Consider the following 16,461-nt stretch of genomic DNA (forward strand, 5'->3'; position numbering starts at 1 on the left):
TAACATAAACATGGCCTCTGGCTCTAGGAATACCATGCTTTCCTGTGTGATTTTTCAAGCAGTCAGTGGTCTGGCAGCATAGCAGAAACCCACTTCCATATGCAAATAGAATGTCTCACAAAGTATCTATCAGCCAAAGCTTTTACCACTACCTCCATGGTATAAATATCCCAGTCTTCTCTCAATAATAGAGAGCTGGGTCACTAGAAGCTAGGAGCTGAACACTTAATAAAAGCTGTAACACGGACTAAGCAGAGTCCCGCGTCTTATTACCAGCGATCCAGCCTCTTCGGAGGCAGCATTCCTCTGTCACTGACTCGCGGAACCTTAGCTTTAGTGGCCCTCGTACTTTCCCACGTGGTCCAGTGGCCAGTGGACCCCACATATTGAGGAGGGTGCACGGGTGAAATCAGGGAGGAGACACCGCTGGACAATGCTCCAGCAGCAGGGACTTTCAGCACCAAAGCGACGAACAGCGACATGGGACGCGGCACGCCGGAGAAGCCCGCAGGACACCTGCCGCCGCTTCCAGGGTGCGTGACTGAGACCAGGGGACCGATCCCCGTGGGACCGCGCCTGCCATTTATGATTGTTCTTTTAAATTCAGTGTCCTGGGTTATCTTTAGGGGGTTCTTCTTTTCGAACTCTTCTACAGGATTGGTGAGGTTTGGTGGGGACATAGTGTTTTAACTTTCCAGTTTATTATTCTTTTGTGGTGGTTTTGGCATGTGAATTTCTTTTGTTATTTATGATTCTAATATGAGAATTAAGTTGAAGTATGCTTCTGTTTGTATTATCTGGTTGCCTAGATACTTTCTTTATTGGTTATGTAAAGCTGGTTGTACAGGGTTCCGGTTCTCTCAAGTTTATTTTAGAGGGAACTGATGGCTTCAGACCAGCTATTCAGGAGTACCCACAGAAGCCCAATTCATGTTCCAGTCAGGTACACTCAGGCTTCCTTCACCACGTGGAGGCAGCATCCAGGATCTCTCAGGCAGTCCCGAGAGTTGTCAACAATATATCAGAGGGAGGCCCGAGGGTGGCCAGAAATTGGCACTCTCTGGCGGTCTGCTGAGCTCTGAGACGCTACACTGATGTAGGTCTGAACGCACCCTCTCAGGCTGTCTGCTAGGAACTCAGCCTTAGCCTACCAAAGCCAGATATTCCCTGGGGCCTTGGGAGGGGCCTCAGAAAATCCCAGCTAGGGGGATGGTATGGAGCAATTGAGAAAGCTCACTACCACCTGGAGGCAGGATCCAGGGGCTGTCAGGCAGTCCCCTGCGTTCTCAGGCCCTCTGGTAGTTGGAGGCCAGATGGAGGCCAGAACACAGCACTCTCTGGTGATCTGCTGAGCTCTGACCTGCTACCCCAATGGAGGTATGAACCCATTCTCTCAGGTTGTCTTCTAGGGTCTCAGAATTAGCCTACCTCATCTCTGATTTTGTTGATTTGGAGGTGCTCTTTCTTTCATTTGGTTAACTGGGCTAACGGTCTGTCAATCTTGTTTATCTTTTCAGAGAACCAGCTCTTGGATTCATTGATTCCTTGTATTGTTTTCTTTGTTTGATTTGTATTTCTTCTTGTCTGCTAGGTTTGGGTTTCACTTACTGTTGCTTTTCAAGTGTCTTGAGTTGCAATTTTAAGTCATTTATTTGTGTTCTTTCTGATGTTTAATGTAAGCACTTAGAGCTAAAATTTTCCCTCTAAGAATTGCTTTCAATGTGTCCCAGAGGTTTTGATGTGTCATATTATCTTTCCATTTAGTTCCAGGAATACTTTCATTTCTTTCTTAATTTCTCCTATGACCCAATCATCATTCATGAATGTGTTGTTTAATCTCCATATGTTCATGTAGTTACTAGGGTCTCTCCTGGTGTTGATTTTAAGCTTTATTGCATTGTGGTCTGATAGAAGGCATAGAATTATTTCAATCATTTTGTATTTTTGGGGGTTTGTTTTGTGCCCCTGTATATGGTCAATTTTGGAGAAAGTTGATGGGACACTGAATAGAACGTATATTATTTGGTGCTTTGGTGGAATATTCAGTAGATGTCTACTAAGCCCATTTGATGTATGGTATTATTTAATTCAGATGTCTCTCTGTTAATTCTCTGTCCTGCTGACATATCTAATGGAGACAATGGGGTATTGAATTCCCCTACTATTAATGAGTTGGAATTAATCTGGATCTTAAAGTCTTGTAGTACTATATTTATGAAGTTGGGTGCAGCAGAGTTTGGTGAATATATGCTCATGATTGTAATCTTCTTGGTCAATTGTTATTTTGATCAGAATGAAGTGACCCTCTTTATCTCTTCTGATTATTTTAAGATCAAAGTCTATTTTATCAGATATTAGAATTGCAACACCTGCTTTTTTCTCAGTACCATTCGTTTGGTATATATTTTTCCATCTTTTCACCTTAAGGGATTACCTGCCCTTGAAAGTGAGATGGGTTCCTTGCAAACAACAAAAAGATAGGTACTATTTCTAAATCAATTCAACTAATCTGTGTCTTTTTACTGGAGAGTTCAGTCTATTGATATTTAAAGTTATTAATGAAAGATGTGTATTGATTCCTGTCATCTTTATTTCTGTTCACATTCTTGGTGTAGCTGTGCATTTCTATAATTATACCTTCATACTTTCCATATCCAGTTGGGTATATTTTTTTTCCTTTCTTCAGCACTTTGTATTGCTTCAAGAACTCTCTGAAGGTCTAGTTATGTGTACGTGAATTCTTGCAGCCTATTTATGTCATGGGGAAGTTTTCTTTCTCCTTCAACTCTATTAGACATTTTGGCTGGATAAAGTAGTCTAGGTTGGCATCTGTGATCATTTAAAACTGGGAATTCTTTGGTCCAGGCTCTTCTAGCTCTCATAGTTTGCATTGAAATGTCAGCTGTAATTCTGATGGGTTTTCCTTTATATGTGACTTGTTTTTCTTTTGCATCTTTTAGTATTCTCTCCTTTAGTGTTTATACTGTGATGTGCTGTGGAGAGTCTCTTTTTTGGTCCTGTCTATTTGGTGTTCTATGTGCTTCTTTTATTTGTTTTGCCATGTCTGTCTTTAATTTGGGGAAATTTTCTGCTATTTTCCTGTTGAAGATCTGGTTCATACCAATATCCTGAGATCATTCTCCTTTCTGTATGCCTATGATTCACAAGTTTTGTTTTTTTTATGATGTCACATAGTTCCTGCATATTCTATTCTTGTGTTTTCTTAAATTTTTTATAATCTCTGCTTGAATAGTCTCAATTGTCCACTTAATCATCTAGTCTTGATACTCTGTTTTCCATTTCATTCATCCTATTGGTGAGGCTTTCTCCTGCCCTTTCTAATTGGCTTATTTAGTGTTTCACTTCCTTCTTCATTTCAGCCTGAGAATTCTTCAATATTTCTAACTCTTTTGTGAATTCATTCAGGAATTTATCCCTAACTTCTTTCAGTTCGATCTCTTTGTTTGTTTGTTTGTTCTTTAAATTCCCTGAATTCTTTTATCATGTTTATAATTGTTCTTTTGAGTTACATGCCCTGTGTTAGCTCTAGGGGGTTCTCACTGTACTCCTCTAGAGGACTGCTTGTACTTTGTGGGGATAAATTATTTTGGTTTTTCATGTTATATATTTTTTTTCTCTGTGACTTTGATGCGTGGATTTCATTTGTGTCTTCTGATTCTTGTGTGAGACTCAAGCCCCCTGTATTGAATTTAAGTCTTCTTCTTTTTGTAAGCTTTATGTGCCTTTGTGGTTTACTTGATGGACATGAAATGCTGGTTGGTCTATGCTTCAGGTTCTCTCTTTTGATTTTATGTTGGCATGGGCAAATTGTTTTCATCTTGCTACTCAGGAGTTCCCAAAGAGGCCCAAGTCATATGAAGATCAGATTCTCTCGGGCTTTCTCCAAAGGTCTGGATCCCTCCAGGAAAGATGCTGGCCCCAGGAAGCTGGTGGCTGTACCACCCAGGGAGCAAAGGGAGGTGGGGGTGGGAATAGGCCTGAGGGCTCCTGGGAACTGCAGGGAGGAATTGGGTTGGTCTGGATGGAAAGGATCAGGAAGCAATGGGGATTCTGGGCCAAGAGGTCAGTCCAGGGTCTGAGGTGCCAAGACAAGAAATGGGCTATTATTCCAGCTAGGAGGAGAGATGGGTGGGGAAGCTGGGAAGGTGAATGAGGATGAGGGAGTCAAGGTGCAGTGGGTGCCATGGGCCTTACCTATGAACATGCTGGCACTGGGAAGTTGGTGGCTGTGTTGCCCAGGGATGCAAAGGGAGGTCAATACCTGATATTTTTTCATGCATCCTGTAATTTATATGTTTACTATTATATAGGGGTCAGTATTAAATCTATAAATTGCATTTGATAGGATGGCCATTTTCACAATGTTAATCTTACCAATCTACTACAGAATTCTACTACTACTCAAACACAAAAAATAACTGTCCTTCAGATACTCATATCAAAATGGCACATGTACAATGCAACCTCTATCCCTATGGTTCAGGGACCATACTGGAAGAGGGGGCAGAAAGAATATGATTCATCTCTCACCTCTCACCAGCAAAATGTTCTCATGCAACTGATTGTGATTAACATGGAAATCCACAACCCAGCCAAATTGCAGAGAATGAAAAACCACATTGTGCTTGTCCCTGGGTAGGACATGTATATCAAACCTCTGTTACTCAAGGCTCAGAGACCATTGTGGAAAAGGGGGTGGAAGAACTGTAAGGGTCAGGTTTGGTGGATGACCACATGGAAATAGAGTTTTCCAGATGGCTGGAAAGTTGTTCAAATAAACTTACAGCAATGGTGATGGCATCCACAAGACCCACCCAAGCTCCAACCAGTCAAAAACACAGCATGGAAATGAGTGGGGAAATGGGTGAGAAGTTCCAACCTTAGCTGAGAAACTATTGGTGACTAATGATTGCTTGGTTTTCTTTAAGGGAGTGACACTAAGTAGACTGACTAGTCTCCAGTTGATGAAGTAACACCAAGGGATATTTGGGGACACAAACATGGCTTGATAAGCCTTAAAATAAATGACAAAATGCATAATCCTGGTGGGGCATTGTGGAGGGTGGGAATACACATTTTCTTTATCTATTCCTCTGCTGCTGCACACCAAGGTTGGTGCAATAAACATTGATATGGAAGTTTTTCTGTGATATGTTGGCTTGGAATTCTTTGGGAAAATGCCCAGTAGTATTATAGAAGGTCATGTGAAAGATTTATTTTTATTATTTTTAGAAACTCTTCTACAGATTTTCACAGGAGCTAAACTAATTTATATTCTCACCACCACTTGTAAAGAGTTACCTTTTGTACACATCCTTGCCAGTGTTTGCTATGATTTGCTTTCAATTTTTTTGAATTTTGACACAGTGTTTCTTGTAGTTATCTGCTTTCTTAATACATGACATTCTACCTAGGATGAAATGGTTGAAATTAATTTTCTGACATGATTTAGTATGAGCATGTTAATATGATATATATTTATATGAGCCTTTCAAGTGAAAAGGCCCATATCTCACGAACTGAGGGCTCCAGTCTATGCTGCTTCACTGTTTCTAACCAAATGTAACAACTGCATACAAATATGGTAACTGCAATGCCTTGAATATCTTCTTGTCTCCATTACAGATAATTTTTTTAATGTGTATGAGTGTACTGTCTTGATGCATGCATGTAAGTGTGCCCATGTCGTGCAATGCCTGCTGAGTCAGAAGGATGAGGTGGATCTCCCTGGAACTGCAGTTATGGAGGACCATCAACTTCCATGTGGGTGCTGGGAATTGAACCTGGGTCCTCTGCAAGAGCAGCCAGTGCTCCCAACCACTGGGCCTTCTCTCCAGCTCCTCCATTGCACATATTTTACCTTATTTGGATTAAGAATAATTTGGGCTGTCATTCTTCTGTTAACTACATAACTTTAGAAACACACCATTGTGAGTTTTGGGAAAAGATGAAAGATGATGAATGACCTAAGTCTTTAAGACTAAAAGCCTAAAGAACTGGACATAATCACTTCACTATAAGTGAAAAAAGATGATTCTCATAGGGGTAGCAGTAATAATTCTTACACTTCTTTGCATGTATGCAGGAACTGAATACTTAACTAATTTATGCTGGATGGTTATAATCAGCATTCTCACATTCAGCACAGGTAACCACATATAAACACAGGAAAGGCTAGAGAAATTCATATGGTAAGTGATTAATGGAGACACCTTTATGAACTCATGGCTACCTAACTCAGATACAGATAACTACAGACAACAATATTTATCAATATGTAAATACACACAGGTTAGTATGTATAATTCTGTTTCCCTGCTCTGAGACTACCAAGATGAAATGATATATGAGGAGCTGAAAACACTCTAAGCACTCAGATGTTGGCTTCTTTAGGACAACCCAGCTGCCTTGGCCAAAGGGATAATTTTAAGATCTTGTCAGAAGTTAAAAAATATACTAGTTCAAAGTTCTACTGAAAAATACACATACAATAAATACACCAATGCATGTTTATAACTAAAGGCTATGTAACAAAAATGCAGTGCTGGCAAGGGGAAATCTCCCTTTAATTTTCTGGTCAGGGTATTTCAAGAGACTCACAAAATAATACAGACTATCACCACAGTCCTTGATTGCCTCCCATAACTTGAAGGTAAGAACCTATTGCTGAAGACAGGCCATACTACAGTCACAGGATTTGGAGTAATCAAACTGGAACTGACCTGAAAGCCTCCTCCCAGAAGACTACAGCTCATGGTATCAGAGGATAATGTATAAGCTACGAAGGGAGAAAAACCAATCAATGCTCCTACTTAGTTGTAAAGCCTGATAAAGGCCAATAACTGGCCCAGCAAACTATTGCTATTGGTGCAGTAGTGGCACTTTTTATTATGGGTATAAATGACAAATGTCTAATTAGAATTAAGGCCTATTCAATCAGAGGTACAAATGGTGTGATACTGGAAACATAGCCAAGTATGCATGGCTAGAAAAATCATAGATCCTAGAAAACAATCTATTTTTGCCATATCCCTAGATCAATGTAATTTCTTACTTTATTCTAAATATGGATCCTCATATTTAAAGAAAAGTGTATCTTTCACCGTTCATCTAAGAAGATTATTTTTGCAACAGATGGAGACTATTAGAGTTCCATAACTGATCAAATGCAAAGTAGAAGTATCTGTGAGATGCTTAACCGTAAGTGACACATCATCAATACGCTCTCTAGACATAGGATGACTACATCCTTCAACTCTCTCCAGAGAAGCTTCTTTATGCAGCAGATAATGATTAACACAGAAACCCACAATTGACCAATATGCAAATGATAATAAGTCACAGAGTGCTTATCCTTGAATAGGACAACTATTTCAAACCTCTTCCTTCCAAGGCTCAGGGATCATTGTAGAAGAGGAGGTAGAAAGATTGTCAGAGCCAGAGAGAGTAGCTGACCACAGGGAAAACAGTCTTCCAGACAACTTGTCAGTTAATCATATGAACTAACAGCAATGGGGACAGCATTCACAAGTCCTATGGAAGCTCAAAGCAGACAAAATCCCAGTATAGACATGGGGAATAAGAAATCCCAAGACAACCTAAGGAACTTTTGGCAATTGATAGTCGCTGGGAGGGGAAAAATGTCTTACAGTGATGGAACTCTTGGTGGGCCCTGTGAATGAATGGACACACACTGAAAAAAAATACATATGTGTAAATAAATAAATAAATATATATATATGTGTGTGTGTGTGTGTGTGTGTGTGTGCGTGTGTGTATTTCACATATATATGAAAGTTTGCAAAATTGGGCAGGAGGGCAGTAAGGAGAGGTGCAGATTAGGGAGAGGATCTAAATACCATCAAACTTTGTTGTAAAAAAATCTTAAAATTTCAATAAAAAATAAAATTATTTTAATAATAAGGTAAAAATGCAAGACGTCCATATGGCATAGTGTTGTATTCAAAATCAACCTCTCTCCCTTCTTCTCTCTCTGCATGCACACATATACATGAATTCATATTGTAGGAAATGAGACAAAGGAGCATAGGAACTCTATGAGAACAGCTCCTGATGCCAAAGCTGGCCACGGGTACAGCAGCATAAGTAAAGGACTTTTGTTATAAACCAGTGCATACAATGCATGACCATAAGTCCATGGTGGTTAGTGGTATAAAAAAGGAGACTTACTTGATGTTTGAATAGTGGAAATTGAAAGTTGTCTCATGGAAAATTCCCAATATTTTCTACAAATGCTGTACTAAGAGATTGATTCTAACTGTCCACACAATTATTAACTGAAAACAGCAACTGAATTTCAAAGAGTACAAGATAGAACATTAGTAAGTGGGGAGGTCTTCCTAAAGTAGTGAATTAAATGCTGAAACTGAAGTAGATGTTAAGAGTTCCCAAAACAGCAGAAAGCAAAGAAGTGGGAGGCAACATGCAGATGATGAGAATTAGGACTTGATGGAACTACTCCTTGATAGAAACACTGGTGCTCAAGAGCTCAGCACCTGAAAGAAAGACACAAAGAAGAATGGTGAACTCCTAAGAGCAGCAACACTTACTCAGGATGAGAATATGTAACACTTCCAGTGGGGTGAACAGGGGATTCCATTAAATATATATATATATGGATACAGTGTAGTACTGTGGCACTCAGTGTGGGAAGTGATAGTGATAGTGATAGAGATAGTGATATCTCAAATGTTTTAGTTACCTGTTTGCAAAGAGCAGTGCATTGGAGGACAAGGAAGAGCACACAATTATATGGCAAAGAATTGGAATTTCTGTTCAGAGGAACTGGATAAGGCCTAAGTATCTTCATTTTTCCCAGTTCTCTGGAGCCACTGCTACTATCACTTAAAGCACTGCCTAATAAATAAATAAAGCTACAATGCCCCCAAAACCTACTTGGAAGTAAATGAGGTGCATAGTCCCTTTACCAGATTGGCTGGATTTAGCAAACAAAAATTAAAAGACTCCCAAATAAATTTGAGTAGATAAACAGATGACATTTTATCATAAGTATGACACATGCAGCATTTTGATATCTTATGATAAAATATACTCTAACTGTATATTTAAGTTCTGAGTTTATGTAAGAATGCTGTCTTATCTGGCTCCCATGCAGTCCTGGTGGATCTGTGATGGAAGCTCCTGAGAAAGTCATTCATGTAACTGATAACTGTGAAACCAAAACTGACACATGAAAGTCTTCCTCCCTAATCAACACACAAGTATCCCCATACCGCCTCATATTTTAAAAATATTTTTATTAAATGTTTGAGAATTTCATGCAATTTATTTTGATCATACTCACTGTCAATTTCTCTGCTTAACTCTTTTGGGATTCATCCTTTAACATTCACAACTTCATTTCCTTTATTTTTCATTTTATTAACCTATTGAATCCAGTCTATGCTATCCATATACTCTTCTGTGTAGGACAATTCATTGGCCCATGATCAGCATACCAGGAGACACATCCTTAGAGAAAATTGAGTCTCCATCCCTCAGAAGTCATGAATTTTCCATAGCTAAACAGTCTGTGCTGGGGCTTGTGAATACCTTCCCAATCCATGCTGAATGTTATCTGTCTTGACCTTGTGGAAGTGTTATGCAGGCAACTACAGCTGCTTAAATTTATGTGTGCAGCTGTCTAGTCATGCCCAGAAAACTCTTTTGCTTTGGTCCTTCCAATGTGAGATTCTTACAGTCTTTCTGTCCTCTTTTCAACATTGGTCTCTGAAGTTTGGGGAGATGGTATGATATATGTGTCACATTTATGAGTGAGAATTCCACAATCACTCATTATTTGTATCTTGACCAGTTCTGAGTTTCCACATTAACCACCATCTACTGAAACACAACAAGAACAACAACTTATCTGATAAGGTCTGTACTAATCTGTGAGTAGACACATATGAATTTGGAGGACTGTCTAATGGTGTGCCATTTAGAAAAATAAAAGTAATAGGTTCACCCTTGGTGCCTGTGAGCACCTGACCATGGCTTCCTGGCCAGATTTGCAATGCCAGGCAAGTGTTTCTTTCTGGCATTAAATCCGATTAAATAGATTAGGTAGATAGATAGAGATAAACAGATGATGATGAAAGATAGATAGATGATAGATAGGTAGGTAGGTAGATAGATAGATAGATAGATAGATGATAGATAGAAGATAGATGATAGATAGATGATTGATAGATAAATAGATAGATGATAGATAGACAGATAGATGATAGATAGATAGATGATAGATTTGATAGATAGGTGATAGATAGAGATAGAAAGATAGGTGATAGGTAGATAGAGATAGATAAATGGTGCTAGATAATGATAGATAATAGATATATAGAGAGAGATAAATGATAGATGATAGATAGATAATGATAGATGATAGATAGATGATAGATAGATGATATATTAGATAGATGATGATGATAGATAGATGATAGATAGATAGATGACAATTATATATATTCATAGAAAGTTGTTTAATTGGAGTTAGCCTATACAAGGGATTATTCTCATTTCAGAAAACATAGGTTGCCAAATGAAAAGTCCAATACTAGGTGTGGGATACCTCCTGTACTAGTTTGCTTTTTCATTGCTGTGACAAAACACTGACCAATACTAACTTGGGGAGGAAAGGGTTTATTTGGCTGACATCTCCTAGGTCACAGTTCATCACTGAGGGAACCCAAGGCAGGAACTCAGGGCAGGACCCTGGAGGCAGGAGCTGAGGCACAGTCTATGGAGGAATGCTGCTTACTACCTTGCTCTCCTGGCCCCTGCTCAGGTTGTTTTCTTATACAACACAGGCCCACCTGCCAAGGGGTGGCACCACTCACAGTGGGCTGGGTCCTCCCACATCACTCAATAATCAAGAAGATGCACCACAGACATGGCCACAGGCCAGTCCAATTGAGGACATTCCTCAGCTGAGGTTCCCTCTACCCAGTTGTGTCAAATTAATAACTAAAGCTATCCAGTACATCTCCCCTTGAATTATTGTTCAGAAGTGTCCCCAAAACCACCAAAACTATACTGGCTATTGTTATGTCTCTTGGTTGCCCACCAGGCCTTGATGGTAAGACCTTACTGCTAAAGATACTACATAACTTGGTCACAGGAAATGGAGAAAGGTCAGCATTGATCAGGAAACTTCTGCCCTCCTCGCTACATTTCAGAGTACTAAAAGGCACTATGCAGGCTGCAGAGGGTGGGAAGGAGTCACCAACAGCAAAGAAACCTCTAGTAATTGCATGAACTAATCGGGATTAAACAGCACACTTCTGAATGATGACTGGGTAACAGAAGAAATTAAGAAATACTTTATATAAATTTGTATAGCTTTTTGTTCATTTATTTAATGTGTAAGTTTTTTTGTTTGCATTTATGTAAGTTCACCCATGTTATGCAATGCCTGAAGAGGTGAGAAGAGGCTGATAGATCCCCTGGAACTGGAGTTATAGACACTTGGTAGCTGTCATGTGGGTCCTGAGATTTGTCTATTACTCCAGTTTCATGGGATCCCATGCCCTCTTCTGACCCCTGTGGGCATTGTACAACACGGGTGCACTTAACATTCATGTAGGCTTTCACATGCATAAAATAAAACTAATACAATGATTTTAAGAATAAAATAAATATCAGAAATGGTTCATTTTATAAAGTCTGGATTCAACAATTCCATTGGGCAGGGATAGAGTGACTCAGTCAAACATCTAAACAATCAAGCCTGAGGAACACAAAATGCAGAAAACTGAGAGCTGAGAACAAGAAATGCTTGCTGAATCCAAAGAGCTGCCGGAAGCCTGGCATGGCGGTCCACACCTGTGCTCCAGAGATTCAAAATCTGATGCCGGAGAATGGCTTGAGCCCAGAGGTCTCTAAGAGTCTGAGTCATAAAGCACAGCACTGCCATTTTTAATTCCTTTTCCCAAGAACTAGCAGGGAGGACAGCATTCTTTAGCTGAACTGGTGCAATGAATGTGAGGGTGGAAGATGAGCTCAAGAACATAAATCTTAGTGTTGATTAAGGCATAGAAAGGCTTCTATCTCAAAAAGGTTCTCATTTGGATGACTAAGCCTAATTACTATAGCTATGTTAATTTCTTAGACTGATAATCTCTCAGAATTGAAGAGGGAACAGTCTGAAATTTAGGTCTCTGAAGCTTGGTTTCTTGTGGATGCTTTGAAAGTAAAATTACTCTGTTCATTTCCCAGTTTCTGAGGTTGGCTGGAAATCCTCTGTTCTCTTTGCCTCTTCCAGCTTCTGTTGGGCACAGGAGCCCTTTGTTTCATGAGTGTAATTCCAATCTCTTTTTGCTTACCTTTCCTCTTCTACTCTTTGTGGGGTTTTCTATATTCTCTCCTCCTCTTACACAATAACAATCACTGGATTTAGGAGTCCCTCTAATGCACTGTAAGCTCCTCTTAACTTTCCAGCAAAGACAATATTCTCTATATCTAAATAAGGCACACTTGACATAAAGTGGACATGGGAAGGCAATATTCAACTCATTGCCCTAGCTGATGATGAATATCACATCTGTCCCTTAGGAAAGAGTCACTATTGTTTATGGTAAATGTACTTCAAGCAGTGGTACTCAGCAATACTCAGCTTCATCCCCTTTAGGGGTCTCAGCATGCTCTCCTCTGGAGATGTTTCCAGTTGTACATCAAGCAACAGATCTGATCCCTACAAGTTCCAGAAATCAAAGCATTTCATTACCTTGAGGATAATTAATAGAACATAAAAGGGCAGCAAACAAACTACTTTTAAGAAGTAAGGATATGGGGCTGGAGAGATGGCTCAGAGGTTAAGAGCAAAGATTGCTCTTGCAGAGGACCCAGGTTTGGTTCCCAGCACACACATGCTGTCTAATAACTCACTGTAACTCTAGTTTTAGGGAATCCATAGCCCTCTTTTGGCCTCTATGGGCATTGCATGCACATGGTTCACTTACATACATGCAGGCAAAACACTCATATACATAAACTAAAAATAATAAATAGTTAAATGAAATGTATTATAATCTAAATAGGTGTAAATTCTATTTTTTTATGAATATACAGGCTGAATCTTCTCCCTACCAACATGACGATAGTGGTAACAATATTGTAAGTCAATAAAAGTAGTTAAAAGTAGTACACATTTTCTGAGATAAATCAAAACATAATTGGAAAGGATCTTAAACATCAATTTATTTGCGTGATTTATCAGTTAATTATTAAAAGTTCTAAAATATATTTTAATAAGTGTGTATATCAGAGGTATTGCCAACAGTTACATAAACTTTCCATATTCACACATATTTCATAATAGATAAGATTTATAAGGACTTTATACGTAGATTTATTTAGACTGAATCTATTTGTGAATCTATTTTCATTATTTATATGCTTAATCCGATGGGTAATGTTGACTATCAACTTAAAAGGATCTAGGCTCTGATATGGGATAAGCCTCTGTGTGTTGCGGGTTCTCTTCAAGACAGCTGTGAAGACCCTAACCTGGATCGGATCCCCTGCCGATTACGTGGGGCAAGAGGCATGGAGTCATGACACACAGATGCTGGGAGTCAGGTAGAAGCAAGCACTAGGCGAGGTGCTGCAGGCTCGTTTAATGCAGGAGGGGGCAGGCCTTATATTTCCCTTTTCTCCTCCCCCAAGTACCTTTAGTCGGTGTACCATTTTCTGATTGGTCCATGCAGTCTGTCAGCAGTCACTGGGCTCAGAAGCAGGATACAGAGGTGTGGACTCCTTCTGGAGGGCTATTTGTGGACCAAGAAGTGAAGTGAATTCTCCCTGAATCCCAGGGCTCTGAGTCCACACCATCTTTGGAGGCCTCCTGCTACATTTCCACCCTTTTTCTTCAAAAATAACTGTCCAGTGAGAGCCTGTAGGCAGCTCTACCTCAGGATGACCCCAGGATCATGGACTGTGCCTGTCTTAGGTTGTCCTATTCGGCCATGAACCTTACCAGTCATTGGAGCATGGGCTTACAAATCCATGTCCTGGCTTAGGTTGATTCAGCCTAACAGGAGCTTATCCATCATTGGCTACCAGCCTTCCAAGGGGTATCATCCTGGGGGATAAGTTGAGGTGGGAAATTATCTGTAGGAGGCCTTGTACCTTTGTGCAAGCCAAGTCTATCGGGCTGCATAGGGTGGGTTGAAATCATCTTCATGTATTGCTCTGAGGGCCTGATACACTGAATGATTGAATTTTTTCTGACTTCAGGGACGAAGAACAAGGCATTTAAGAAGTAGAAAGAGAAGAATAATTATACCTGTCAAGAGTAGGTAAGTGACGATCCAAGATGGGTCAAACAGTGATTTTAGATTAGACCAGATTTTCTCTAAGCCTGTAACCCAAGGAGGCACTGCCAGAATAATCTTGGATGCTCAGGCTGAACAGACCAATGCATGAGGATGCATTATTGGTAGTGAATCATAGAGAGTTATTTAGGGGCCAGGAGCCATTGAGTGATTCCCAGGAAGGAACTGGGTCCATGGTGGGGAGGCCAAGCATAGAATTAGTTGAATAGAGGGGGGGGTAGGCTGGTAAATGAAGCGATAAGGGAAAGAGTATAGGCGGGGAGGGGACCAAGGCCCAGAGATCATGGGCCATGGCAGGGGTGGGGAAGAGCAAACCAATTATCCAGATAGCAGCGAGGTCACTGGGTCCTAGGGGTCTCGTTGGTCAGTTGCTGGTCTCACATCTCTTGCTGGAACCCATACTGGCTTTGCTTCTATCTGAGGAAACACACAAGCATAGCCTTGCCCTCTTGTTATCAAGGGGGTGGGTGGTTGCCATTGAAGAGTTATGGGGTCCTTCCATCTCACTAGTGGCAGGGGTGTAGGACTAGGTATGGTAGCCCAGTGATTCTAGGCCAGACTCAACCCATTTTCATTGAAGGACAGGAAATTAATGCTGAATAGAGCTTCAATTAAAGGCAGGTGTGGGTCCCTTTTAGACTCAGGGATAGCAAATTTTTGTAAGGTATCTTTTGAGGGTCCTATTTGCCCACTCCATAATGGCTTGTCCCTGTGGATTATAAGGGATGCCAAGGGAGTGGCTAAATTTCCATGTTGACAGGAATGATTGGAATTGTAGAGAGGTGTAGCTGGCCCATTATCAGTTTTTAGGGTCCATGGCACTCCCATTACCAACATTGCTCATTTGACTGCCTTAACGGCATGTGAGGTCTTTTCACCTCTTTGAGCGATGGCAAAAAGAAAGGAGGAGTAGGTGTCAACAATGACATGGGCATACATAAAATTACCAAAGGAGTTATAATGGGTGAGATCCATTTTTCAGAGGGCATTGGGTAGGAGACCACGTGGGTTAACTCCATATCAATTAAGGCGGCCTAAGGGAGCAAGGGGTGCACATGTAATGCAAGATCTGCTCAGATGTTTGCACTGAGAGATGGGTAGGTTGGGTAGAAGGTGGTGCAGACTGTGAGGAGAAAAGTGAAATTGTTGGTGTAAGGCTCTGGCTTGTTCTAGTAGAGGAATCTCTATGAACATGATAAGTTTATCTACTTTGTCATTTCCCTTTACCAAGATCCCAGGGAGCTTGGTGTGTGATCTTATGTGGGAAATGTGTCAGGGCCCTTGTCTGTTATCTAAGATATTCTAGAGAGCGCTCATCGTTCTAGTTATGGGATCCTTGTGGCTTTTCACCCAAGCAAAGGGAAGACATCTGAGGGCCTGAACCACATACTGGCTGTTGGAGAATATATTGAGCGGCTCAGTCTGGCAGACTAGGAAGATTTTTAAAAAGGCCAGGATTTCCCCCAACTGGACAGACGGGATTGGCTTGTACTTAATAGGTGTTGTTGGGGAACCCTGGTGCTAGGGTTGTAGTCCTCCATGTCCAGATAGCTCTAAGGGGCTCAGCCCCAGCCCCATATGGAAGGACTCCCCTTCTCAGCACAGGGCCTCCTGCTCTCTTCCTGACTTACCTTGGAAAGCACCACCAAGCATGGATGCCTGACCTTATTTGGAATATGACCTTTGGCATAGTTATCTGTAGTAAAAACTACACCCAGGTTTTTTCTATATGTTAATTAGGCATTGCCCGGTAGTCGGATGATATGAGCCTACTCCCACATGTAAATAAAGCATACTCTGAGCACCTATCAGCTGAAACATTGGCTACTGCCTCCACACTACATTTTCCCTAACATCCCACTAAATAAACGGAGCTGTTTCACTGAATCTGCAGCTGTTTCACTGAATTTGGAGCTGTTTCACTGAGTCTGGAGCTGTTAGTATCATTGAACCTGCATCCCTGGAAGGGCTTTCTTCCGTCAGTTCTCACTGGCCATCCTGACCCTGTTCATCACTTCTTCTCCCTTTGTCCTCATGGAGCGGTGGCCAATGACCCACGAGGAAAGGAAGCAACACCACAGCTGAT

The 16,461-nt window shown here is 40.7% G+C and overlaps 1 pseudogene; it reads left to right on the forward strand.

Moving 5' to 3' along the window:
• Positions 1–480: 480 nt before the first annotated feature.
• The window catches only part of LOC103734279, a 95,370-nt pseudogene continuing 79,389 nt past the window's right edge, over positions 481–16,461 (forward strand).

This window comes from Nannospalax galili, unplaced genomic scaffold, assembly GCF_000622305.1.
Source record: "Nannospalax galili isolate Female #2095 unplaced genomic scaffold, S.galili_v1.0 scaffold550, whole genome shotgun sequence".
In the NCBI taxonomy this organism is placed as follows: Eukaryota; Metazoa; Chordata; class Mammalia; order Rodentia; family Spalacidae; genus Nannospalax; species Nannospalax galili.